The 27261-nt window shown below is 35.2% G+C and overlaps 1 protein-coding gene across 1 annotated transcript in view; it reads left to right on the top strand.

The window, feature by feature from the left end:
- Positions 1-27261, top strand: part of LOC308194612 (uncharacterized protein) — a 975354-nt gene that overhangs the window by 535369 nt on the left and 412724 nt on the right. The window contains exons 15-16 of the mRNA XM_080590727.1: positions 1915-1954; positions 18292-18402. The gene's annotated coding sequence lies outside the window, so the exon portion shown is untranslated. The remainder of the gene's footprint in view (positions 1-1914; positions 1955-18291; positions 18403-27261) is intronic.

The following is a 27261-nucleotide window of genomic DNA, read 5'->3' as shown; positions in this document are numbered from 1 at the left end:
CATCTAACCCATCTGTGAAATAGGCAGGGCAGGCAAGTAGGGCATCATTGGGTTTTTGTAGTGCCCATTCAGCCCAGTAAGGGAGCTAACTGGTAGCAGCAGCTGGATGCAAACAGATAAGAGAAATAGAGCAGAACAGGTGCTGGAGGGATCATAAAGTGAATTTTGGTAGTGATTTTTTTAAGAAAGATTCTTTCAGGATAGCCTTCAGTTCAGTTGTCTCAGCATGTCTCTTTCAGGATTTTCCACAGTTAACTCTCTCCTAGCATACTGTACATATACTGTGCTAAATCTGTCTCCTCTGACATACTCCAAGCTTGAGCTATTGTAACCCAGTTAAGATTCTTCTTCACTCACACCTGCCATTTGAAACTGCTTTCTTATTTCACCTAGTATCAGACTAGACCAAAACTGATATTCAGGAAACTCCAAAAACAAGAAAAATTAAGAATTAAAACTACGAAATATTAAATATATATATATATATAAAGCATGTTTTTTTTACATTAAACCTACATTAAGCAGATATGAAATTGTAATCCTGTATGTTCATTGGTAAGAAAGTTTTAGAAAATTTGTAGTTTGGCTTAGTTAACATTAGATAGTCAGGTGCTTCTAGCTTCAAGCCTGTGCTGAAGCTTTATATATTTTTCTGATTTTCTTTCTGTTATTTAGTAGATATAATTAATCTCTGATTAAATGAATGATGCTGTGCAAAATTATTCTCCAATTCCCTAAATATTTGCTAATTGGAATAGTAAACCTCGGTGATTGACTTTTTAGTTTTCAGGTATGTACCACTCAGCTATGTTGATACATATTTTGGGTCAAACTATATTTAGATTCTACATGAGGTCCCTTCATTCAGAGAAAAAAATAATAAATAAAAGTCTGGTTCTGTATTCCTGCTGAAACAGTAAATTGATTAGGTCTCAAAACAGTAAATTGATTAGGTCTCACAGCAGTAAATATGACAAGTGCAATTTTTAATCAAATATTTCTTCCTAGATCTTTCCACTTGGTATATCCAAAGCAGACAAAAGGTTTGTTCTTTGTAGAATTGATATGCTGCCAGTAAAATCAAGGTGTTTTCTCTTCTGTACTTTATTGTATTTATTTTTATTTGTACTTTATTCTTTATTTTCTCACAAAAAAATGAGGTAAAATCGACATTCACCTGAAGCACAGCTACCTATAGAGGAACTTAATCTTTCTATTAATTATTCCCTGCCTGGGTGTCACACCAAGGCCACTTAAGTCACTTCAGCTTCAGAAATGTTTAGAAACACTTCTGAGTACTTTAATGGTTCATCAAGACCTAACCCTTTGAACATTGCTTTAAGGCATTTTGGCTGTGCTCTGAGTCACTGAAGCAAAATTGGAGCATCTGGATGCAGTGTCAAAATAGCCCATGCAGCTTCAGTGCAGCACCCAAGTGGATAATCCCAACACAGAATACAAACACTGCATTAGTGATTGCCGGAAGGCTACAGTTCATCTTCCTCTGAAATACAATGCAAAAAAGTACAAGAAAAGTTGAAGGGTGATAGGATTTTTCTTCATATCTTCTGTTAAGTGAACAAAGACTAAAGCTATTTTTTGATGGTGTGTTAAGTGTTTGGCAGCTTTTTCAGTCCTCGTTTGCCCTACTAATCCACCAATTCCCTCTTCCATTGACAAAAGAGTGAATGATTTTTACAGTTTACGCCGTGTAAGATAACAGAATGCAAAGGAATGTATCCAGTTGATGATGTTACCCATGCATCAGAGTAGTGGAAGAAAAAGTATGCCAATATTTTATTAGCCTGATAGTAATGTAACATCTAATTATACTCTGTGGAGTTGTATATAAAATTTCCTTATTTCTGTGAGCTTTGTGAAATCTTATTTCTTTTGTTTTGTTTGCTCTTACAGATGGCAGCAAAATTACATTCCGTTGATTGAAAAGTGCACTGTAAGTAACTCTTTTTATTCCTCCTCTCGAATTAGGTTTCACATTTTATTTTATTTTCCTGATTTTGCTAAAATTTAATTTCTTTGCTGTTTCTATGGACAAAACTGGGTTCCAGTACTACTTCCTTGAAAACTGGTGCACAATTAATACTCTATAAGAGCCCATGAGACATCTGGCATGTGGCTACAGATAGCATCCCCAGGAAAGATTTCTTTTGCCATAGGCAAGAATAGCTTATGTGAGGCTTAGGCCAACAGGTCAAGAAATATAAATGCAGAAACATGCTAAACATACCACCTGACATCAGGCTCTGCCTGGAAATTCTATATTCTACTGGATGATCTGTGGAGCCCACACCAGAATGAACACCGGAGAGCAGAACTGGGGCACAGCAGCACGTAGTCTAATTCCTGACTACCCAATTTTCTGCATATGCATCTAGGACTTTATATGTATATACAGCTCCTGGAGCTAAATCTAAGCAGAAGCATAGGACTGACTTGAAGCTTTGCTATCTTTATGTATTTCAGATAATAAAGATGTGTTTTGTATATATATATATATATATGCTCATAAAAACAACATACAATAAAATAATTAGTTGTTCAATGATACTAAAATACTGTGCTAAACACACTGTTTTATTATTCACACTACTATTACACATGCAATGCCAAAATATATTCAGGCTGGAACATGTCAAGTAAATGGGTGACACTTTTTCTAACTTGTCTAACTGCCATTAATTTAGTTAGTATTCATTGTAATTACACTGATCATAATGAATTCATTTAGTATTAATGTGAACATTATACATCTTTTTAGGAACTCCATTATAATTCAGCAATAATTAATGTACATATTAAATAAGTGTTACTACTCAACGCTATTATAAAGCCATGTTGTTTCATTTGAAAAGCTTTAGAGCAGGTTGTGTTTGATCTGATTGGTATTCTGATTGTTGCCAAGAGGTATTCTGCAATGGCAAAGGGCAATTCACACTGGGAGACTCTTGTTAACTTTTCACAGAGATTCCATGTTTGCACTTGTCTCCTGATCCACGTATAATTTAGCATGTGAAGCAAGATTCTTCATGGCCATGATAATGCAAAAAGCATCTAACAATCCTAAATATATATATATATATATATATATTCTGACTTTCCATACGTTATTCAATAAAGGAGGCATCTGTTTATAAGTGAAGTACTGTAACACCTGTATTTTATGATCATTCTTCCCTTATACCCTCCAAGAGGAACCCAAAACTGAGAAACAAGTATTTCCCATATGTCACTCATCAAGAAAACCTAGATGCCTGAACGGCATCCATGCCTGGGTCAGGGAGTTGCACAAAAATAATGAGTAGTAAACATGCAGCAAAAGAACTGCCAAGAATCATCTGGCTATGCATCCTGTCTCTGGGCAGTGATAAGTGTATTCCTAGAAAAAAGTAAGAGTAAGAATTACATGATACTTCTCCAGACACTCCCCCAGCCTCCAACAGCTCTAGCTGAAGAAATTCTATTAGATGAAGGTTGTTTATAAGAGATTAGGATTTTGTTGGTTTTCTCTTCCACAAATCTATTCCCATAAACCTATGTAAACTTCAAAATGGTGTCCTTTGACAGTAAGTTGCACAGGTCTGCTACACTCTTCAGTGTGTGCATAAAGAACCAATCTTTATTTATTTTTAATACAGTTTTGTCTAGCTTCACGTGAATCTGCATTGTATTGGATTGTTTTGAACTGGAAGAGCAGTAAACAGTTAATGTCTATCCATTCCCTCTATGCCACCACTAATTTGTGAGCATCAACTATATCCCTCCTAGGAGATCTTGTCAAGAGAAGTATACTACTCTGCTACTTGTAAGCTAGATATGGGTTTCAAAGTGTGAGAGGTTCTTAGGTTTATACCATTTCAAAATGATTTCTCCTGCATTTCTTCTCAGTTTCTTACTGACTACTAATGTTGAACTGTTATGGAACTATTGGCTCATTTCTGCATGGTACTTAAAAGCTCCAAGCCACTATGTTGTAGGCAATGTACGAATGTATGTTTTTTTCACCTTGGGTATCACTTTACATTTATTTACATGGCATTTAATCTGCTATTGTATTGCCTTGTCACTCAGTCTTCTAAGTTGTTTCTGGAATTCTTACTGTCTGTCTCTGTCCTTGCAGCCCCAAACAACTCTGTGACAAGGACCATTTCCCTCCAACTTCCATTCCCTTTCCCAGATCAGTTATGAATGTTGATCCAGCAGTGGACTTTTCAAAAGTCCTATAAATTGTCTCTTGATTGCAGGAACTGGACAATTAGTCCTACTCTCTAGTATTTAGCCTTTGAGCTATCAGTTACACATACCTTCGTTTGTATCCCCTTACTGTTGATTTTTAATAGCCTTTGCCTAGAAACTTTACCAAACACCTTTTGCCGACCCAAGGTAAACTCCAAATGAGTAACTCCAGCCAACCAAATCACTTGCATTCATATGTCTGTTCAACAATTCAAAGTATTTCTGTAGGTCTCCAAAGCAGAGATTGCCTTTACAAAAGCCATCTTTACTCTTGCTAAGTACTTCATATTTATTCAAGATCCACTCTTGAGATCTTTACAGTTTATACTAACTTGCCTAATATGCACATCAATCTCAAAGACTGTGATTTTTTACATCTTGGATTGAACTTCTTATTCATATGTATTTGCACTGCATTTTACATCCTCTAGCTCACCATACCTTTGCAATTTTAGGTGAAGAGAATGCACCACCACCAGTCAATAAGCTGTTCCACCTGTGAATTGTCTAACAACTCTTCAGTGAACACTATCATATTCTAATGATTTGTTACTATTCCTTTTCTCATCACTTCCTTTCTCCTTCAAGTGGATATTCCCACAGAGAGTTATTAGGATACATTACTACACAGCAAGCAATCTTTACCTGCAGTCTTACAAATTCGTCAATGTAATGCTAATTAACACAAAGTCCACTAATCTATGATCTTCTGACTTCTCTTCTGTTGATATATTTGACCTTGGGCAAATCACTTAACCTCTGTGTTTCTTTATTGTTTCCCTTCTTAAAATGGGAAGAATGGAATTAGTGTTCCCTTTAAAACTGCTGAGCTTTATAGATTATATGTATGGTAGGTATTCTTAGTTAATTTTCACACTGAATTGAATTAAGTTTTCGCATAGAATAGTGGATAAAATAGAATACCTTTTAACAGTTATGAAATTGTTATTAATATGAGAGAGAGAGTTGGAAACTAATTGGAACTGCCCTAAATTTAAAAGCAGTTCTTGGTTACTTCAGGAAAAATAAAAGAGAAAAGCAAATTTTTTTTTGGTACAGTAGATGCTAAATTTCCCTACTTTCTTTTTTAAATGTCCTTTTTATGATTAATGCATTTGTAAGGCATTTGTTCTGCTCCTGAGTCTTTATTGTGGTTTTAAGTTGCATAAATGTATACACAGAAATTCAAGATTAATTTCATCTATATCTTATATATTAATTACTGAGAAATAATGGAAATAAATTCCAGGGTGGTGATATGGTAGATTAAAGTGGAACGGCTTGCTCACTGGAAGTATTTTTTCTTATTGAGCTAAGCACTTGCCACTTGTGAAATGTTAATGAATTTTTTGTCCTCTTCTTTCATGAGAATCTTCTCTGTCTTGTTAGCGTTGAAGTGTCCTTCTCCCTTTCTCAGGCAAAATTCATTCATCCAGTCACTAGCTTCCTGCTTCTGTATAGATGAGACCAAAGCATTAAACTTAAAAAGTGCACTTTTCTTCAGCCATACTTAGGGCTCTATGGAAGGCTTCTACCAATTATTTCTTACAGGCTAGTGACAGTTAGGTGAGCACAGTCTTGTCCACCTTAATATTGCTGCATTCTATGCCAATAGAAATCTTTTTCATTTTCTTTTGTCTTTTCTTTTTTTACTTTTTCTTCTTTTTCTTTTTCTTTTTCTTTTTCTTTTTCTTTTTCTTTTTCTTTTTCTTTTTCTTTTTTTCTTTTTCTTTTTCTTTTTCTTTTTCTTTTTCTTTTTCTTTTTCTTTTTCTTTCTTTTTCTTTTTCTTTTTCTTTTTCTTTTTCTTTTTCTTTTTCTTTTTCTTTTTCTTTTTCTTTTTCTTTTTCTTTTTCTTTTTCTTTTTCTTTTTCTTTTTCTTTTTTTTCTTTCCTTTTCCTTTTCCTTTCCTTTTCCTTTCTTTCTTTTTTTTTTTTCTTTCTTTTTTTAATAGCTATTAGTTACTAGTACTGATTTATGATCCTGTTTGCAGAGATACTGAACTACTGAACTCCGACAGCTTTGGTGAAAATGAAAGCTAGATGCTGATTCAAAATACTTGCAGAAGCAACACCAATAGTTACTAATGCACACAGATGGTTAATGTTGTCTGTTTTGTTGTGTTTTTTTTTTTTTTTGATATTTCCTTTTTTTTAAACAACAAAATGTAAAACTACGATCACTATTTTGCCCTTTGTTGTAAAGGATTAATTCTAACTGTCTACAGAGCTGGCAAAAATGTTTAAAAGGTTCAATGGCAAATTCAATGAAATGGCATTTCAATTCTGTCTGGAAAAAAAATATCAGTCTTTAGGAACAATGTTATTATTTGTGTTTCGCATGTACTTTGGGGACATACTAAATGAGATTTTTAATGCCTGCTTATTTGGCAATACCAATCAAAGAGCTGATTAGGCTCACTCCTACCCTCCTGGTTTGGACAAGTTTGGATAGGCAGTAGGTTATTCCTCCTCCTTTTTAATCTGGTATGTTTATCCATATTTGCTATGCAATTTCCCCTTTCTCTTTTCCCTTTTCCCATTTCCCTTTTCTCTTTTTTCTTTATTCCACATTCCATATTACATACTGCCCTGTTTCCAGACATCATCATTTTTGGATCTCAGTCCATATACACCTGTCCTATTGGTGGTTTTTTCTTCCAGCTTCTTTATGACTTCTTAAGGCCATCAGTCGTGTTCCCCTTTTCAATTAATATTTCAGTTAGATCAGTCTCTCAGTGGTACAGCTTGTTCTTGTTCTTGAACATGAAAGAAAGCTGGAGAAATGACCATGGAGGAGTACTCATGAACAATTGTCTTACTGAAGTATATGAAATCAGCTATGAATCCAAATAAACATTGTCTTTAAACTATGGTTTGCTTAAATCAACTGAATTCAAAGGAATTTGAATTCAGAGATACTACATTTTCTGGCTTGCATCCCAGCACGAGGATCAGATCGCAAGTTGCACGTTGTGTGCCCAGTGCTCAAGGACTTGAGGGTTCTGTCCCATCCCTTTCACTTAAGCTTTGCTTTTCAAGATTAGTATTTAGACCTACCTAAGTAGAGGAATTAAGAAATAAGTGCCTGAAGACATGCGGTCTAACAGATACGTAATACAGTATTGTTTCCCAGAGTCACTTTTTTATAGTGTTGTTGAAGCTCTCAGAAAAATAGTATTTACAATGGAAAACTTTAACAGTCTTTCACCATGGTTGCTAGCAGGCACTGATATAATGCTAATGTGACAGCTAAGATTTTAGTGAGAGACACTTTTATTTCCCTGATAAGAGAAGTGTTATACATACTGAAAACCAGACGGATTTTTCTGGCCAGTGTCTCCTCATGTTTGTGCCAGTAGGGATTTGCTGACTACTCAAATTATCTTTCACAGGTTAGCACATGTCTATCTTATACAGAAATGTTTATCTTTCCTTCCTGACATTTCTCTAAATGGTCATATTTAAAAAAAAAGGAAAGCAGACGCTGTTGTTGTTATTAAGTGGCTACCTAATGTTCACCCCAGAAAACTACTAGACTTTTATTTTATAATGCAAGACATCAATTCAGGATTAGCTTGCCTTCTAGAAAATGAAATTTTATTTCTTACAAAATTCATTCTTACAAATTCATAATTTGCAATAGTCCCTTCTCTGGCAAAAAAAAAAAAGAAAAGAAAAGAAAAGAAAAGGCTATTACAGTCTAGATAGCATTTATAAGGTTAGAAAAATATGCTGATGCATTAAAATAAGCTCCATTGTATTTTAACTTTGATTCTGGATGAAACTTGCTTTATTTTTGATCTGTCATAGCAAGGGTCACTTATACATCTCCATAAACTACAAATCATATTACAGAATTTCCTCTGGTCTCTCAGAAAATCTTAATATACCACACCAGATTGATATAATAGTGTATCCTTATCCATATTTTCAAATCTCTATGCCACCTTAATCTTTTTCATTTGGTATGTAATTTCATGTTCTTGAAATATTTAAACTCATTTTATACCTTTGTCAAATTTTTTAACCATTGCTGTAGGAATTTCACGTCATCATAATTGTACTTTAGGGAAAGTCTCAGATGTAGAATCTGGGCAGAGGACAGGCAGTACATCTGAAGCCTGAAAAAGAAGCAGTGTGGATTTCCTTCTTGATCTGTGTGCTAGAAAGGTGATGTGTTTGGCCCAAAGCAGAAATTACTTAGAGTAAATTACCTAGAGTAATTTCTGGTCTGTGGAGCAAAGTTTTCAGGTCTTCTCTGTTTTTCACACTGAACTTTAATTCCTTAATTCAGTAAGATGAACATCTGAAACTCATTTTATTATATGCTGGTACTTCCAGCAATCATATTAACATGTTTCTACCAAAAGTGATCAATTAATTCTGGTATTTAGATGTCAAAGAGTATTCAGTTATAGGCCCACAGAAATGTATGGAACATTATAGTTAAATATCCCTAGATACTTGCAGATAGAGCAACGCATTATTATTAATTACTATTAATTTATCAATGAAAGTCTCTTAAGAGAGAGTGTGTACAGTTGTATACTGTATTCAGCATTGTAGTAATAACAGACTATTGCCCTCTATTGCCTTCTAAGCCAGATTTCAGAGGATAGGAAGAAAAAGGATTAAATTTCATGACCATCACTGAAAATACTTTCTTCTGATAGGCAGCAAAGAAGCAGATAGATTTAACAGATGAGGGAACTTCAGTTATACCTTATTAATCATATTTTATTCAGCCACTAAAGTCTGAGACTATTAAAGCAATAATAACACATAATAAAAGTAAAACTTTCTATGTAGAAAAAGCTGGTTGGTTGGTTTGTTTTCTGCTGGGGGAGGATTCTAGATTCTGTTCACACATCTACTGCTGTTTAATGGAGATAAAAAAGACAAATGCAGTCTGAAGCTTACTTCTTACAAAGTCAGATACATATATAATAGATTTTTGGTTTAAGATGCTTTAGCCACAGGTAGCAATTTACCTGCTTCATCTTAATGAGTAAAGCTACTAGTGATGAAATAATATCTAGGATGTTCTTTTTTTACAGAAGATATACAAAATGCTTTCTTAAACAGTTTTCCCTCATGTTCTTGAACATAAATTGCTATACCACAAGTTGCTGTAGTGCAATCCACACCCAAAGTTGTTGTTTTTTTAAATGCCAGAAAATCTGCTATCATTTCTAAAAATTAACCTGATTCTCCTGTGCAATAACAAAAAGCTTGGTGAAATTTTTGTTTTGACTGAGATGTAATAATGTACAATGCTGAGAAGCTGAGTGTACACCTTCACGGAGAGTTAGTTTTAAAGTTTTATTCAGCCTGTTCCCATTCACCTGCAAGGGATTATTTAAACATGTTTAACTCAGTGCATACCCATCCATGTTTTTTTTTTTTTTTTCTAATGCCTAATTAATTGTGAATAAACCTTGACTTTAATATACAGTTTTAAAATTAACTCAAGTGACCCATGATTGGGAAAATAAAAAAAGCAAATAATCTATATTATTATTATATTACTCTTGCTGCAGATGTCTGAAACACTGTTAGAAATGAGTGCCAGTCCCCTTACATTTGACAATTTACATGTATGAACCAGGCAGGGAAAAGGGAAAATTTCAGTATATCTAATAACCTCATGCATGTTTGAGTTTAAAAAGAAACACTGTAGAAAAATGATGATCTTTTTACATAACTTGCATTACATGTAAATTTGCTTTAGCAACTGTGTTAACAAATTTGCAGGACAAATACTAGAACAATTACTAGGCCCATCTAATTCCATACACAGATTCATGTGGTTATATACTGTTATCTACAAAACAACTCCCAGCCTATCGCTGACCTGAAAGTCTAATGCTCAGCAAGTTTCATTTGACCTTAGTTTTGATTTCCACATCTTTATCTCCTGTCCTTTCTTTGTCTTCAACTTTAGCAGTAAAGGTCATCTACAACAAATTGTTCCAGAGGCCAGTAGCAAGTTAATTTTGCGAAGCATCGTCAGCACCTGCGCAAATCTCTGGCAGTACAAAACCTTGTAGGGATCCTTATAGTTCATCATTTCTGATCTAGATATCATAATCTGAAGCTCTACAAAACACATTTCCTAGTTGGTATATCTTTCCACTCAGCTGTTTTGTCTGACTGCAGGAAGCACCACTGATTTTGACGTGTGATCAATTTATTTTAAACTTCTATTCAAAGCGAAACTTTGCATAAATGTAGACACTTATATTTTGATCTCAAGCAGTTCCCAACTCAGATGACAGTAACAAAACTTTTCAAGCATTGGGTCATTACTGTAATTGCTCAATGTTGTTGTATCAGCACAGCGCACATCATTTTTCAGATGCAAACAGGGAGGAAACCCACTATCAGAGTCACTTCCAACAGACTCTTAGACATAAAGTGAAAATAAAATTTGCAAGATCTGATGGAACAGAGGAAGACTATAAATATATTCAGTTACTTTGACAGAGTTGCTCAGTCTTCAAGTAAACAATTTCTCAAATAGCAATAACCTATATTCAACTCTGGGGTTAGAGGTAACCTATATTCATATTCAGACTTTGTGCCTGTAATCCCTTCTCCTGAAAACCACTTTTAAAACTTACAAGGACCAAGCCAAGTTCTGTTAACAATGTGTCTCTCTACAGCACTCTATAATGGCTTTCTGTCCAAATGCACTTGCTTTTCACTAGATTTGAAAGTGACCAAAATATAAATTTTATCATTTTCTTCTACCAGTGCTTCTGGGCCTGAAGAAGAGCAATATGCCTATAGGGCATTACAGGACTGTTTCTCAGTGAGAAGCCGTATTGGTGAGATTGTTAGCTCTACTGTGCCACAATATGATTGTGTGTCGCCAGTGAATTAACTGCAAATGCAGTCCTGAGCTGAAGAGTGCAGGTAACCCTATACTACCACGTAGTATATTTTCTCCATTTATTTGCAAATAAAATAAAGTAACAATCAATCCGAGTTTTGTTTTTCCCAGTTTTTCCCTTACTAACAAATCATATGTAAAGTTACAGAATGATAAAAGTAGCATTTCATATCAATATTTAGCTTTGCCAGTATTAAGAGTTGTGGTAAAACTAAGACTATTTCCATACCAGTAGTTTCTATGCAGAATTACAGATTTTCAGATAAAATGCATGAGACTGAGCTCTTCCTTGATAGAGGTATAGTTGTAGTGTAGTCAGCAGCAGGGTTTCAAAATTCAAGGGAAGACTGACCTAAAAATTACCATCATTTAAGAAAAAAATGAATTGCAAGATAGATGCATCTGTCGACATGTGCAGGTACGTATGTATGCATGCATGAAGAACAGTGCTCATCCAAAAACATGTAGAACTGTCAGGTTTGATCTTCTACAAAATCTCCGGCATCCTCTGATGCTTTGCCCAGCAATTATTTATTCCCATTCCCAAATTCCCAATCAGCCTGGTCCAGTCCACCTCTATATGAGTTCTGCCTCCAGGCCTACCAAAAGTCCCTCTTCCCATTGCGTCTTCTGATTTAAATCTATCCAAAAATAACCTTTATGTTTTCAGTATCCATGAATTCTTAAAATGTATCGTCAACAATATCAGATACGTATTGTGTTGGTGTAAAAAGGCTCAGTGTGTAATAAACATCATAACTCTTTCACGGGAACCACAGGAAAAGAGGGCTGACTGCTACTGTACTTTATAATTTCCAAGCAGGATATAAACTCCAGTCCTGCAGAGTTGTTAAATCTCACTTATCTTGGTTATTATAGGGTATTAGAATAGTAGATGGCACTACATTCAGATATTCCCTGCAGGAAAATTCTCTTATTTCCACTAAAAAGTAAATACTTTGAAATCATAGATAAAAAAATTCTTATTAGGGTATAACATTATTTTTTTTATAATATCCTCATGTAGTATACTCTTATTTTGTTAAGAATTTTCATTCATTTACAGTTGCTACTGATATTTTGTGCCTGTTGTCACAGGTGATCTTGCCTGTTTTTTTACCACTCTCATAAAAACCACCGAACACACAGAGAAGTCAATAGAGAATACAGCAAAAGTCTGAATCTTTAACTTATCCTTGCCTCTTTTTACCTCAGAGTAAATTTAACATTGCATACTAAATTTTACTCTAGACCTCTGCCCTTCATCTTAATATAACTGAGAATTTTCCAAGTGGGAGAAAACAAAGAAGAATCCTTAATGTAAATGGGAATCTTCTAGAAATGAACTAGTAGTATTGTAATTAAACAACAACAAAACAAATAACCCACACAGATATAACTGGATAATTGTGATAACCAGAACATATAGTTATCTTAAAGTTTGGTGTGTCAGTCAGGGCTGCTTCAATGTATCTGCTTTTTTTGTGTGTGTGTTTAAAATATTGTGTACAGAAATGTTTGAGCCTGCAGAGTTTACTTGTTTCTCAGAAGAAAGGCTCTGCAGGAGAGAGTTTCTATCCTGTGGAGCTTATAGACTCTGCAGGATCTTTTGCTTAGTGACCTTAGTTTATCCACAACTCATTTATGTGACTGAATCTTATGTCTCCCAGATAAACGAGTTTCAGATCATTAAGGTTGTACTGTCCTTGTTAGTAAGAATATATTATTGGCCAGAGGAATGCCATAATGTCTTTTTCCCAAAACACAAGGAAATAATAATTATGGAATTTGTTTTCAGGTTTGTTTACAACTTGCTTATGAGCTGCTTTTTGTCCTGTCTCAAGAATAAGAATAAATTATGGAGGAGGTCTCCCATCTCTGGACACAATTTTATTTTATTTTTTAATTATTATTCTCTTTGATCTTAAAGAATTTGCAGGCTTTTATGCAGTACAGGGTAAAATTTGATGTCAACTAAACCTTACTAAGAAAATAATAAAAGATACCAGCAATATCTATATCAGTATGCAATTGTAATGATATAGAAATAAAAAAAACATATAAAAGAGGAGATGTCTTCTATCTAATGTACTGTATGACTGAGGTGTAAAGATACCAGACTGAAAAATATTGAAGAAAATAAATAGAAAACTTTGTGGCATACAAAAAAATAAAATAAATAAAAAAATATTTCCTTTTTAACATCTTTGGCACATAATACAAAGACAGACTGTTAATATTTAAAATCCATGTTCACTCATTTTAATTACAAACGTTTAGTAAATTCTAAAAAAGAAATCATTCTATTGAAACATTCATCATGTCTAAGATACATTAAGGAATCATCTTTAAGAGGTATTCTGATCAATAACTTAATCTTGTAGAATATTATACTGTGGTAATTTCTGAAAATACTGTTTCTATAGAGTGAGATTTCTGATAAGTGTTCATAGTGTAGCACACAGCCTGTATATTCTTTATAGTTCTGCAATTAGTAGTGTGTATCTATTAATATGTAACAGAATTTGTTTTACATCAAGTAATATCCTGTGCAGAGAACATAAATCAGGCTTTGCTTGATTACTCAACATCACATGTGAATTTGAATTCCGTAGTTGTCATTGTCATGATATTAGAATTAAAACTGAGAGATACTGATTTAGTCCTTATTGTGTTCTAAACTTTGCTTAATTTTCAGTATAGTGAGCAGCAAAGATAGAGATCTGCTTAAATCATCTAAGAGGTTTTTAAATTCACCCATTCTTTTAAAAAAGTTGGAGGAAAAACAATCATATGATGTTTGTGATGATCACATGAAGGCAAAACACATATTCTCTGAGAGTATCTCATTAATACTGACTCCTAACATTTTATGCATATTCTATTTTCCCAAGTCTAGAAGATTGTGTTTGGCATGGATATTCAAATTTAGTTCTTCAAATAAATGTTTATATTTAGAATTATATGCATGATAATTAATTTAGTGTACATAAATAACCATTTGCTTCTATCTGTAATGGTAATGCATATCTAGCAGCTGGTTTGCCCCAAAATGCAAGCCTTTGAGAAATATTCTGAGATAAAGAAAAGCAAATGACTCTAAGAGTAAATTACTGTAAACTAAGACTTCATTTTATGCTCCTAGTCTATTCAGATCTCAGGTTTCACTGTGTACTTGAATGCTACAGAAAAGCAAATTTCCAGAGGTACAATTGATTACCCTTGACTGAATGATCACTCCATTTTTCATCCACAAACATTTCTTTCTTGACTTGTCCTATTTCACGTCACTCAATCTTCATTTCAAACAGTACTATATAATAGCAATTAGGGCATACGTGCTGCTACTGTATTTTCTAAACTTCTTGTGTATTCACTAAGAAAATTCTAATTTCTGGCTTTTCCTCACCTTTTCTTTTCCTTTTCCCTCCATTTCTTGTAATGTAGTGTTGCAAATACAATTTAATGTCAATCAGCTTTTGTTATTGTATTGTTTCACTTCTTGTCTTTCAAGAAAAAAAAAACTGACACTGAATTTAGAGTTGCCAGGGATTGTTCCTCAGTGGTTTGGTGATACAAAACAAGAGCAGGGGGAGGGAAACAACGGAGTAAGATTTGATAATGGGAGAATAATAGAGTCAGAAAGTGGATCGTCTCTTCACTTTCTGAGCTCATATATTTATTTTTTTTCTCTTCGTCCAAGATTAACATTTTAATGTGTTTTATGTTAGTGCTGTTGCCCAGCAGATGCTTTTCTCTTTTCATTTCCAACTGCCATTTTCAACTTCAGAAAGGTGAACTGCAGTCAAGAGCCAGTCTTTGGTATGCATGTGTTAGTTCATCAGACATGAAATACTTCAAGGCAGCACATCACTTTTCCACACATTTGTGCCAAAATGTGCTAAGTTTCAAAGGGCAGCCTGGCCAACTGTCTGTCAGCTTACAGGAACGCACTGCTCAGCCACAGCACTCAGACACCTGACTGCTTACAACAGCACGACAGGCACTGCCCTGCAGACCCAGGACTGTTTCTCTACAACTACCTGAAAGAAAGTTGTGGGAGCTAGGGGTTGGCCTCTTCTCACAGATAACTAGTGATAGGACTAGAGGAAATGGCCTCTAGTTGCACCAGGGGAGGTTTAGGTTGGAAATTAGGAGACATTTCTTCTCAGAAAGAGTAGTGAGGCATTGGAACGGGTTGCCGAGGGAGGTGGTGGAGTCACCGTCCCTGGGGGAGTTTAAGGAAAGGTTGGATGTGGTGCTTAGGGACATGGTTTAGTGGGTGATATTGATGCTAGGGAGATGGTTGGACCACATGATCTTAGAGGTCTTTTTCCAACTTTAATGATTCTATGATTGCACTTTAAAGTAAAAGATATGGTTTGTGGTTTACTAAGCCTCCTGCTAAAAACCCTTCAAGCCTGAAGTTAGTGAAAGACTGTTTGGGACTCTCGAGGTCTACAGTCAGCTGTTCCCCCTCAGCTGCAATTATTCCTTCAGCTGCCATTATGCCCATGGCAGCCATTATCTCCCTCAGCGCTGGGGGCCCTGCCAGGTGCCTCCAGCACCACCATTACAGGTGCAGGTAGCGAATACTCGCGCCTGATTGGCTGAAACCCTCACAGCACCTGGCAAGTGGCTGTGTGTAAGCAGTCAGCTCGTGCTTCTGGAAGGTTCTCCAGGCGGTGCTATTGTCTGGTGAGTGGGGCAGGGATTGGCTGTGTGAGGGAGTGAAGGGTAGCTGGGCTTGTCATATGCCAGGTCACGCCACCACCATCTGCCCCATATTCTGCACACAGTCCTGGAACTCTTCGTGTGGGTTGGTTTGGTTATGGTATTCCAAGTCTTAGTACACATCCAATATGCTTCATACCTGCAGACAAGACAAGAGGAAGTTCTAGTGCCTCTCACAAGCTCCACCCTTTTCCTTTGAGAGATAAATGATTGGGGTTAAAATTATGCACGTTTTCAAAGAGCTGTAATTGAAAGAAAATTCTTATTTTTTCTTGGTATTTCAACAACTTACATTTTATGATATGTTGATTCAGCTACCTGGTTCTTCCTGCAGGTTGTGCTTAATCAGCAACATTGGCAAGCCTGTGGGTCTTGCTAAAGTTTATAGTACCACGTAGCTATCTGAGTGGCTTTTAGTGTAGATTTAATCAAATTATTACAAGGTGAAGATTGTTGAAAACATTTCTGGGGGTATAAATCTGAAAGTGGTTGATTTGTTTCAAAGAATAAAAGATGCAGCAAAAGTTCTTTTCTGCCATCCCTTCTGTGGCAGTTTCTCTCCAGTTGATTCTTCATGTGAGCCTACAAAGACATACATTATTTAAAAGTTGAAAAAGGAAGGCTTGCTTAGTTAAGTTTGAAGAGAAATCACACATTACAATGTTGTATAAGTTAAAAGAATGGATAGTGTCAATTATGAATAAATGTGGGTTTCATTTAAGTGTGTATACCAGTAAGTTGAATAATGATGATTGTGAGTTTTTATTGTGCATGTACGGTACATCCTGTATTATGTACAATAGTCAAATATTCTGTCATTGTTTGTAGACGTTTTCAAGAAATGAAAATAAGCATATGTTCATCATTAACCTGTCAGCAAGCTACCATTCTCTTGCAATAATAATAAAAAGCCAGGTATCTTTTTTTTTTTCTCTTTACAGTTAGAGATGATAAAGGTATCTTAAACCCTGTTGTGAGGTTTGGGGCATTCTCTTAATTTTCTTTGTTTCTATATATTTCTAAATATTTACAGAAGCTAACAAGATAAGCTATATTTTATACCTCATATATGTGAGTGTGAATACACACGTGAATACATACTGCAGGGTCTTCAAGTAAGTCACAAATACATTCTTACAGTGAGCACTCGTCTTGCAACTTGAAACCAGAAAGATTTTCCTTTTAGTATCCATAGAGGAGTTTTTCCAGCTGGCTCTTTCTGTATGCTCAGGGTTTGGCGTATAAAACGTAGCATCACAAATACTTCGGCTGGTGCCTGCTTCCCTATCTTACTGAGACAGAATCCTTCAATTTTTACTGTATCTTGCTGTTCATCTGCCTTTCCTTCATCCTTGACATTCAGTGACTTTGCTAAGGGCTTCTTTTTGGCCTTATGCTGGCTGGGACAGTTACATCCCATTTCAGCCTATATTGTGGGTGTCTGTGCTGCTTTAGGGTCCCATGGCCAAAATCATCTTGCTAGTGGTTCCAGCTTCAGGCAAGGTGAGAGGGGAACTGAGCTTTCTGTACTAGCACCCACACTAGTCTATTCTGATAGACTGCAGACACCTGCAGTACTGTATTATCTTTCAGTCCTTGACAACTCAACTGTAGGAGAAGGAATGTTCCTGATTAGATGCCCACATTCTTTCTCTCTTTCTCTAGATTGTACTGTAAAACCTGGGCTTTCCAGGCCCAGGCAATCTTGACACCATTTCATCTCAGCTGAAGGTGAAGAGAGACCAAATCACATTGTCATTCATTCTGCGGGTGCTTGGATTATCATGCAAAGACTGCTTTGTCACTGTCGTCTATAGCAGCAGTTGTATTATTGCTACCAGCTTGTTCACATGAGCTGTTCAAAGCAATAATCTGCACTGCTGTGTTCACTTCCATTGCTTCTGGCTGTACTAAGCTTTGCATTTCCTTTTACGTTGAGGACTGAGTTTGCCAATGGCAGAATATAAGATTGTGCCTTCTATTCACTTCATCATGCAACAGTATTTCCTATCTGGGTCAATACTTATTGTTACATCAATTCAATCATCCATGCTGTATACTGGGAATTAAAGGATTTTTTCAATGTCAAAGTAAATACCTTCTCCTCCATTCTGTATGCAGTGATGCTGGCTCTAGGAATAGACCTGCTATGCAGACACCATAAATCAGTGCCTGTGATTCGTGGCTCAGGCATAAGAGAAAGCTGATCTTTGGTTGATAAAGCTTCTTCTAGGACCAGTAGGGAACCTGGACGAAGTTACACAGATGATCAGAAAGGCTTTTCAGAGCCTACTAGATGTGCCTGTCAGGACAAGTAGGTGTATCCCCCTCAGAGAGGTGCCTGAAGTTTATCACGTTTATGGATATCCTTCACTGTTTTGTTTCCTCTAAAGTTTTTATTCTTATAGGGGGAGTCCCTTTGGAGCTGGTATATGTAGATGCAGTCATCATCCTGTCAAGTAGCAAAGAGAGCATAAGAAGATGAAATACTTGAGTGGGCTCCTTTGACCTTCTTACTGGTATGTGCACATACCATCCCTTGCCACTGTATCTGAGAGCTAAAAATATGCTGCTGTCCCTCAGTAGAAGAATGACAGAATGAGAAGAATTTGATTTTTTTTTTTTTACCTTATTAATATGTTGTTGGTTTTCTATACGTTTTTTCTCCCTCAGAGTTTACATCCTCCTCCTGTCAACTTTCTCCACTTAAATCTCAAGTCTCTTCTTGTTCCCTCCCAACTGGTTTTATAACTTTAGAAGTAATCTCATACATTGTAATACTACAAAGCATAAGCAAGCTTCCATTACTGTATTGCATACACAACAAATAAGAAGTCTGAGAATAAGGAGTGAGAGTTGAGATTTTTAAAATTGCAAAATGAAGGGCCCATACGAGGTTTTTGTGTTTTTTGAAGATACTGTACTTTAGACTCATCAGTGAAATATAAGCTATTGATGTAACTATAGACTATGTTGTCTAAATTAAGTAATGTTAAATGCTGTGCACACAGAGACACAAATGTGTGTACTTTCTCTTTGCGTAGTTCATACATAGCATATGGTTTGTATAGATCCACATGCTCGTACCATGTAGTACTATTATGAGATAAGGAGCTGTAAATTTAAACAAAATTATCTCAGTTCTGAAGTATTTGCTTCAATCTGTGGGCTGCATCAGGATGGGAGAGAACACTGTCTCTTAAATCTTTACAGAGGTCAAAACTTCGGTTAAAGGAGTCATTTGGACTGAATAGAATTGGAATTGCTGGAAACTCCTAGACTTGATATTATAGTTGGAGAGCAGAAATTTGGATATTGTAGTGGGATATGCAATAATGAGAAGCCATATTAAATCCTTATTGCCTGTCATAGGGAACAATGATTCTTTCCCTTTTACCATTTTTTTTCTTTTTTAACCCACAACCTATGGGAAACAGAGCAAAGACTATGCTTTGTTAAAATTCTCTCTTTAGAGGTATCCAAAACCCAGCAGTTTTCTTTCTTAGTCCTTTGCATCTGATGTGGTCTTTGCACCTCAGGCAGAAGCAGTATCTCTTTCCCATTCCTATTTCTCCTTCATAAATTCTAATTCAATGTTTTAAGTTTTTTTTGGTTTTAAACATTTGGGGGGTTCTTTTTAAGCTGAAACATATTTTAAGACTTTGAAAAAAGCTAGTAGCTAAACTAACCAGAAAAAGCACTATTGCTTGTCTGGGAAATAACCCTAAAACTCATCTTTAATTGCACTGGGAATCATTTATTCTCATATTTTGGGAATGTTAGGTGAAATAAATGATTTAACTATTTAGATTACCTCAGTAAATATTTCCAGTACTTTCCTCCTTTCTAGACAAAATTAAAATCCCCTTTACAGTCTGCTACAAATGTCTCTGACATTCTATCTTGGTTTCACAAGAGGCTCTAAAATAGAGTATGCAATTCTAAAACAGAATTACATATACAAACCATTTCAGTTGCCTGTATTTTTGAGCGTATAAGTTTTAAATAATGACTAGTCTCCTAAGCGTATATTTTGTGAAGTGAAATTAAGATAGATCTAACACAGTGGGGAAAAAAAAAAAGTAATTATTGTAATTAGCCATGTTTTTAGGTTTGTTTTGGTTTCCTTTTTTTTTTTTTTTTTTACAGCTGAAGTGAAGTAACATACAATTGAAATGAAATAACTTTGTTGAGGTTAATTAATATTAGAAAACTAAGTTGCTCTTTTGTAAGAGAGTGGGAAATAATACAGTGTTTGTTTCTTTCCGGTGTCTTACATCTACTGTGTTGTGCTTATCACAACTAGTTTGCACTAGACTTCCAGGTCTTCTTTTAATTGTACAGGCTATGTCAGGTATGTATTTAAGGATTACTTTAAGAGACAATCTTTGGGAAGGTGCCCCCCCCCCCCCCCCCATGCAGGTAAAATGTCCTGAAACAAGGATACAAAAAGGTGATGCAAACCATATTTACTACCATTCTTAATGAGAGATTTATATTTTAAAAGTAACTTACTGGATGAATGCTTTACTGAAGCATTAAAATGGACTTGATGTAATAACTTAAGTAGTAATTCATTACAACTTAGGTTTTAATTCAAAGTGTTATATAAATAAAATGCAGATGTATAGGATATTCCTCTTTTTTCTGAATATATTACTCGCATGCTAATAGTAACATAAAACTGAATTTAAATTACAATTTTGGTACTGAGATTAATACTTCATATTTTTATTCCCTGTATATCTAAAATGCCTATTTAAAGTAATAAATTAAGGGCTTATGTCATTCATATATAAACACATACATAAATGCACAGCTTATGATACAATATGCAAAAACTGATATAAAGCAGTATAATATGGTTGCAAATCAAATGAAATATGTAAATTTAAAAAAATTAGTTCTCTTTTGGTACTTTTATTTTCAGTGTTTTTCTACTACTTAGAATATCAAATTTATGTTAGAACTGGAATTTGTCACAAGATATAATTATTATGTCCTGAATTTATTCTTTCATTTAGTGATCTCTTGCCATGAAAGATGAATACTTAAATGTATTCTGCTGATACCCCCACCACAATTTTGGTTCTATGTTTGTGAAAAAGAGCTATCTAAAGTACCATAACATTTAAAATGCACAAGCCAGCACAAGGCAGCATTTGAGTCAGAGGTGGATCAGGCAGGACCATGATGCCAATTCAATCTACTTAAAATCTCAGAATTCAGTATTTCTGAGGGTTTGTTTGTGCCAGATTTAAATCTGCCCCTTGTACACTCATGAATTTCTCAACTCAATATTTCAAGCTAAGTTCTAAGTGTGGACTGGATTCTGTGCTACCATTGTTTCTGGCTTTTGTAATGAAAGATAGACTTGTGAATAAAACATTCAGCATCAGAGCAAACTTTGTTCCTCAATTTAACTGTGTAGTATCAATAAATGTACAAAAGAAAATGTCACCTAGAAATCTGACAAAGCCATTTTGAAAATACTTGTCAGAGTTTTGTGATTTTTTTAAAAGAAGTAAAAAGCAATTGTGGAAGAACTGTATTAAATAAAAATTAGAAAAAAAGCAAAGGTATTTATGCAGAATAAAAAATTTAAATGACGTGGGGAAGGCAAATTAATTATATGCAGTGCTTAGTACCCATGTGTCATGTTTCCTCAGTTAAAACAGTTTGTTTTTCTTACTTTGTTCAAAGATTGTGTGATCTAGTTTTAAAGAAAAACCAGAGGAGGGGAATTACAGCAAGTATACTGCAGAGATGACAAATGCTGCTGAATCAGTTATGGGCTTTGGTAAGGCTCTGCTGTAGGGAACCTGCAGAGGTATCACAGTCTTTTCCTAATCAAGAGGATAGGTCTTATGCTGAAAACATTCTATCACTGAGTGAAAGAAGAAAGGAAGAAAGAAGTGAAAAAGGACATGTTTTAATTTCTGCACAGAATCTGCTTGTAAAAAAAAAAAAAAATTGATGGACCTAGAAGTATTTGAGGGGCATTCCTTTTCGTTGTATATTATTTTAAATTGGATTTACACAGTGCAACTTCCCCTATTTCAGTATATTTTTTATTATTTTCATTGGTTATTTTGGTTATTTTTGTTATTGGTTATTTTTGCAATCTCTTACTGCAGTTGCACATGTGTAATTAATATTTAGGAAAATACGGTCATGCTAAATTTAAAAAAAAATCTGAGGATATGGGCAGGAACTTGCTACAGCTGGAAATACGTTGTTAAAATACAATTATTTGATTTAATATAGTAAAAGGATAACAGTTTATTTCCCTTCCAAATTAAAGATAACTACTTCTGAACTGTTATTTTAAAATAGTGTTTCTCTTCTGTGTATCAACTCCTGATACAACAGAACTAGTTTCCCCAAAAGACCACTATAAATGGAAATATCGAATATTAAAATGTTCTCAAGAATAAGCTGACAAGGACTAATACATTTTTTCTTATCTCTACTAAATTGGTTTAAATGGAATAACATGACTACAGAGTTATTTATAATTCATTTTATCTAGGGTGACGGTTTTTGTGAGAGCTTTTAAGGACATATGCTAAGTTGCAGTTATGAGAAGCAAAAGAAAGTTTACTAGGAATGGTTTAAAAGTCAAGCAGCTTTACCAAATATTTAATCAGAAACAGAACACAAGTGTGTCCATCAGTTCAATCAGTATCATAACCAGACTTTTCTAAAGTCTCACAGAAATCTAATAGCATAATAGATATCTCAAAGTTGTCAAAATGGTCAAAATCATATCACAGATTTTCTCCAAAGGAGGCTCAGAGACAGGTGATGTCGGTTATGAGGGCTGAGGTTTTAGCTGTTCATACTATGCTTAATTCTCTGTCCTGCTGTTTACAAGCAGACTTCAGCTCCCAGCACAGCTGTTAATCACTTACAGAATATAGATAACCAAGGTCTTTACCAGTGTAGAATTGATAGTCGAGGAAGAATTAAAAATCACGACAAACTAGGGTACTACTTATGTTAGTGACCTCAAGTAAATGAGGTAGAAAGGAAGCAAAAAATGGTGGTGGGAATTCAATGAGAAACTGTGATTGTGTTGTGTGAGAGCCCAAGAGGCTGTAATATTGCAGTTGAAGCAAACCAGGTTCCTGAAATAAGATGGACATTGCTTTTCTGGAGTCTAGTAAGGTAATGGAGCACCTAAAATCCTCAGCATTAGCAGGGTTTGAGCAGAATGATTAAATCTTTCCATCTCCAGGGTAGGTGTGTAATTGTGGAGTTTAAAGAGGTAACTCAGAATGGAAGCTTTAGTACAGTCTCTGAATTGGTTGCAGAGTGGTACGCTTAATGTTTCTGTGGTAGCTTTAGTTTCACCATTAGTGTGGATAAAAATAAGTTCAGTGAAAACAGCAGTAGGAAAATGAATTTACTCAAATGCAAACAAGATAGTAAGCGTGAAACAACCCTTAGCAGAACAATGGAGAAAAATGATTGCAAAACGGGTACTGGAAAGGCCATTCGTGTAACTATATTTAGAAAAATCTAAACTGCTCTTAACTGTTGGAAATACTAGTTTCTTACAGATAACTTGCACCGCTGCCAGCAGCTATGCTATTTTTCTACCCTTAGGAAGATATTTTGGTCCCAGTGCTTTTGAAGTCTTCCTTTCTTCATCTGTATGCAGACAAAGATGTTGCTGTGCGCTCACTGGTTCTCCTATGCCAAAGGCAATGCAGAACAGAATATGAAAAGGTCTTGAAGGGCAGAAGTTATATATTTTGTAAATTTGCTTATGCTTTTCGTGATCTCTCCCATGGATTTTCTCCGTAACTGACAGAGTAATTGTGGAAACGAAATTACTTCATGTATGATGGAATCTTGATGGGAATTTTCCAGAGCATTTGCTGGTAGAGAATTAATATTTGTAATTCAGCAAGTGACATTCTTCCATCTGGTCAGTATTGAGCTGGTTCTGTACCCATGACTTTGGGTTGCAGTGATGCTGAAGATAGTCTGAGATAAGATATGAAGCTGAGGACTTTGTGTCGATCATTCGATTTTCAACCTTAAGGTGAAGGCACATAGGGAACCAGTGTAATCTGCACAGAATGTTTGTCTGCCCCTGTTCTGTGTGCAGTTGTCTGATGTATGACCACAGCTGCTAGAAACTTTAACTCACTGAAGATTAAACATGCAACAGAGGAAAAAAATGCATTTTGATACCAGCAACTCAAGTTTCAAAAAATAATACAATATACTTGTGTTCCAGTAATTCAAGTTTAAATTTCTTTCTTTATTATTTTTATTTAATCCAAATTGGAGGGTCAAAATGACTAACTGAATGTCTTTAGTGAAAGACAGAAGCTTATCCTAAAGTCAAGTTAGACAGCTCCTCCTGTGAAATACTTAGTTTTGCAAACACTGGGGAAACGTGCTGTGGTTTACATTGTCAGTAGTTCAGTAGTTACAGCTTTCCTAGTCCAAACCTACTAGAAACACCTCTTTAATTTTTGGTTTATTTTTTTTTAAACCAGCTGTAAGAATTTTTTTAAAAATCTTCTCCCAAATTATGTGTGTTTTAAAAAGGGATAAGACTATGTAAAATAGGTATTGTAAAATAGGTATTAACATGTAGCAAGATATTTTGCTGACCTTCAGGTATAAAATATTTTTACAAACTCTGTGTGCTGATACTGTTGGTAAGTTCCAGTTCCTTGCATTAAATCTTCTAGAAATTATCTAAATCCACTGAGGTAAAATCTATTTTGTTTATTCCTCTAGTCCAACCCTTAGAGCCCCTGTTTTATGGACGTCTTACCCACTACATTAAGAAGCCCATCCTTGTTGTTTCAGGAGTGCTGTATTTAGGCCATCAACAACTAACGTGGAAATTGTATTTTGTAGCCCTCCAGGGAAATGGAGAGTTGATAAATATCCACCTAGTGCACTTACTTCAAGTGATAAATTAAAACATAAGTAGAAAAACACAGGAGCCACAGAATGATATTGTCAGTCTGAAAATCCACACCGAGTTAAAAATGCTAGTTGACAAGAAACCTGATCAACAGACTCATCTTGAGCCTCTTGGGGCCAATTTGGAAATGGAAAAGAGGAGCAGAGAAGATATCTTACATTAAAACAGTGTCTGCTAGCAGTGCTGTATATGGTGTTGGCATTTCCATTAAAAACCAATACCTCCAGGGGGATCTACAGTCTCAGTCAGACCCACAGTGGTGGAATTTCTTTTTACATGTACTTATTTTCTGTTTGTGCTTGGCTGATTTGGTATTTTTGTGTTTGCAAGACCAGGAAAAAAATGCTGCTTTTTTTTTTTTTTGCTTGTTTGTTAATTCGTTTGTGTGTTTCTAAGCTGTAAGAACTCATTAGAGTCCTTTAGGTTTAGGTGTTCTGCTGGTTCAGCACTAAATTGAAGGGCTGATTTTGCAGACATTTGGTCTTCTGTTTAAATTAACGGGATTATTATATATATTGCTAAATAAAAATTAGACTAGTTCTATTTCAGTCTATTCAGGATTTCATTGATTCATTTATATTGTGGTTGTAAAATGTGATTTTTATACAATAACCAGTTGAGAACTGTAGCAGGCACATACCTCTGTGCTGACACTCTGATTCCATATTAAGCAAAATGACTTATATATCGCACACCGTGTTAAATTAGGCATCAAAAGTGGCTACTGATCTTTCGTACTTGTGATTTTTGTTATGTCTCAGCTTAAAAAAATACAAAGGTGTATGTTTATGAAATCAGTATGTAGTTACAGAATTCTGTTTTATAAGAAATTACGAAAGAACTGGAAACAAAAAATAAGAAAACTGAAATGTAGCAGGAGATTCACATTGGCTTGATCATTTTACAATATTAAAAATATAATTAGGAATAACATTAATTTCCTATGCTAGCATGGTAGGTTGTGTTTGGTAATATACACATTTAATCTCCTATAGTACATGAGTTTAAGAATAATATACGACTTTTATATTTTTCCGTGTGTGTATATATAAATATATAAACAAGAGAACATCTTTTAGAATTCAATGTCTAAAAAGAAGAAGAAAATGCTGTTTGAAAAGTTATGACAATCCAACACAGCAGCAACAGCAGCATCCCAATATAAAGGAATCTCCAATACTCACAGCATAACTTCCTGTGGAGTCTGTCATGAAACCACATGCTGTTACTTGAAAAATACCTTCTACCTTGCTGAAAAGTGGTGAGATGAAGTAGCAATTAGGAATAGCAGGATAGTTTTGTTCACCTGCATGGTTGGACATTTTCATTTTTTTTTTTCCTATGTGAATGCACAGAAAATGATCATAAAACAAGCTGAAGATGGTCCTTTCAGTGTTGATTCTGGTTAGTTTTCAGAGTCCTTTAATAACATTAAGTGTCATTTTCAGTCTTATTTTGAGGGAATATTCTTAGGGTCTTATGTTTTTTTTGTTTGTTTTCGTACAAATATTGGAAGGCTGGAATAAATTACATGCAAGCTTTTTTAAAGAAAAGCTTGGTGTTTTGTAGGTGATCATCCAGGGCAATGTAAACAGTTACTAAGAACAATATTAACTGTACAAAGAAAGTGGGCGTCTCATCAGCAGTACACCATCTCTGTGCATACTAAAGAAAGAGATACAGTGTGTGGCTCAGAGGAGATTCCTGAGGCACAGGTCACCGTTCACCATGCAGCACTGGACTGGGAGGTCTCGCTTTATGCATGCCCTGGTTTTATGCTCTTCTGTAAAAGCACATCACTGGTCACTGCTGGAGGCAAGATACTGGCCTGTGTAAAACTTTCTGTGCTACATCCACCTTTATATGTCATAGAATTGTGAAATCTTAATTCAGTTGATTGACAAAATTCAGGTATGAACAGTTCAGGTGGCTCTACTGCTGTGGAATTTGTCCTTTAGGCTTCTCTGTGCCCCTCGATACTGTGCAGTACCGTTTTACATCCCAACTCTCGGTGATTTTGTTTAAACTTGTTGGGAGCTCTTCCATTGTAAACATAGTTTCCTTGTTTCTAAGCTAAGCTTTCCAAAGTACTTTGAGTTAGAATGTTCACCTCAAAAAATACATTATTAAGGGGTTAAAACTGCTAGCAGATACATGCCTAATTGATTACATGGCAGTTCTTGCTAACATACCAAGTTAGTGGAGTGTTTCCCCTCGTTTGTCGCAGATCCTATTGATTCCACGTGTCAGAGCTCTCTAAAAGGCTGGTGTTTCTCTCTCGTATGTCCACACATCATAAGTCTTTTTTGGCCCATCCCTTTGCACATATACATTTCATTTATATAACACTACTTCGTATCACACGCGGGTTATTGGATGCTGCATTAACTGAACTTAAACCAGCATTGACATGCACTAAGTT

This window comes from Anser brachyrhynchus (assembly GCF_964034855.1).
Source record: "Anser brachyrhynchus genome assembly, chromosome: 4".
In the NCBI taxonomy this organism is placed as follows: Eukaryota; Metazoa; Chordata; class Aves; order Anseriformes; family Anatidae; genus Anser; species Anser brachyrhynchus.
This window is presented reverse-complemented; position numbering and strand designations above follow the sequence as displayed.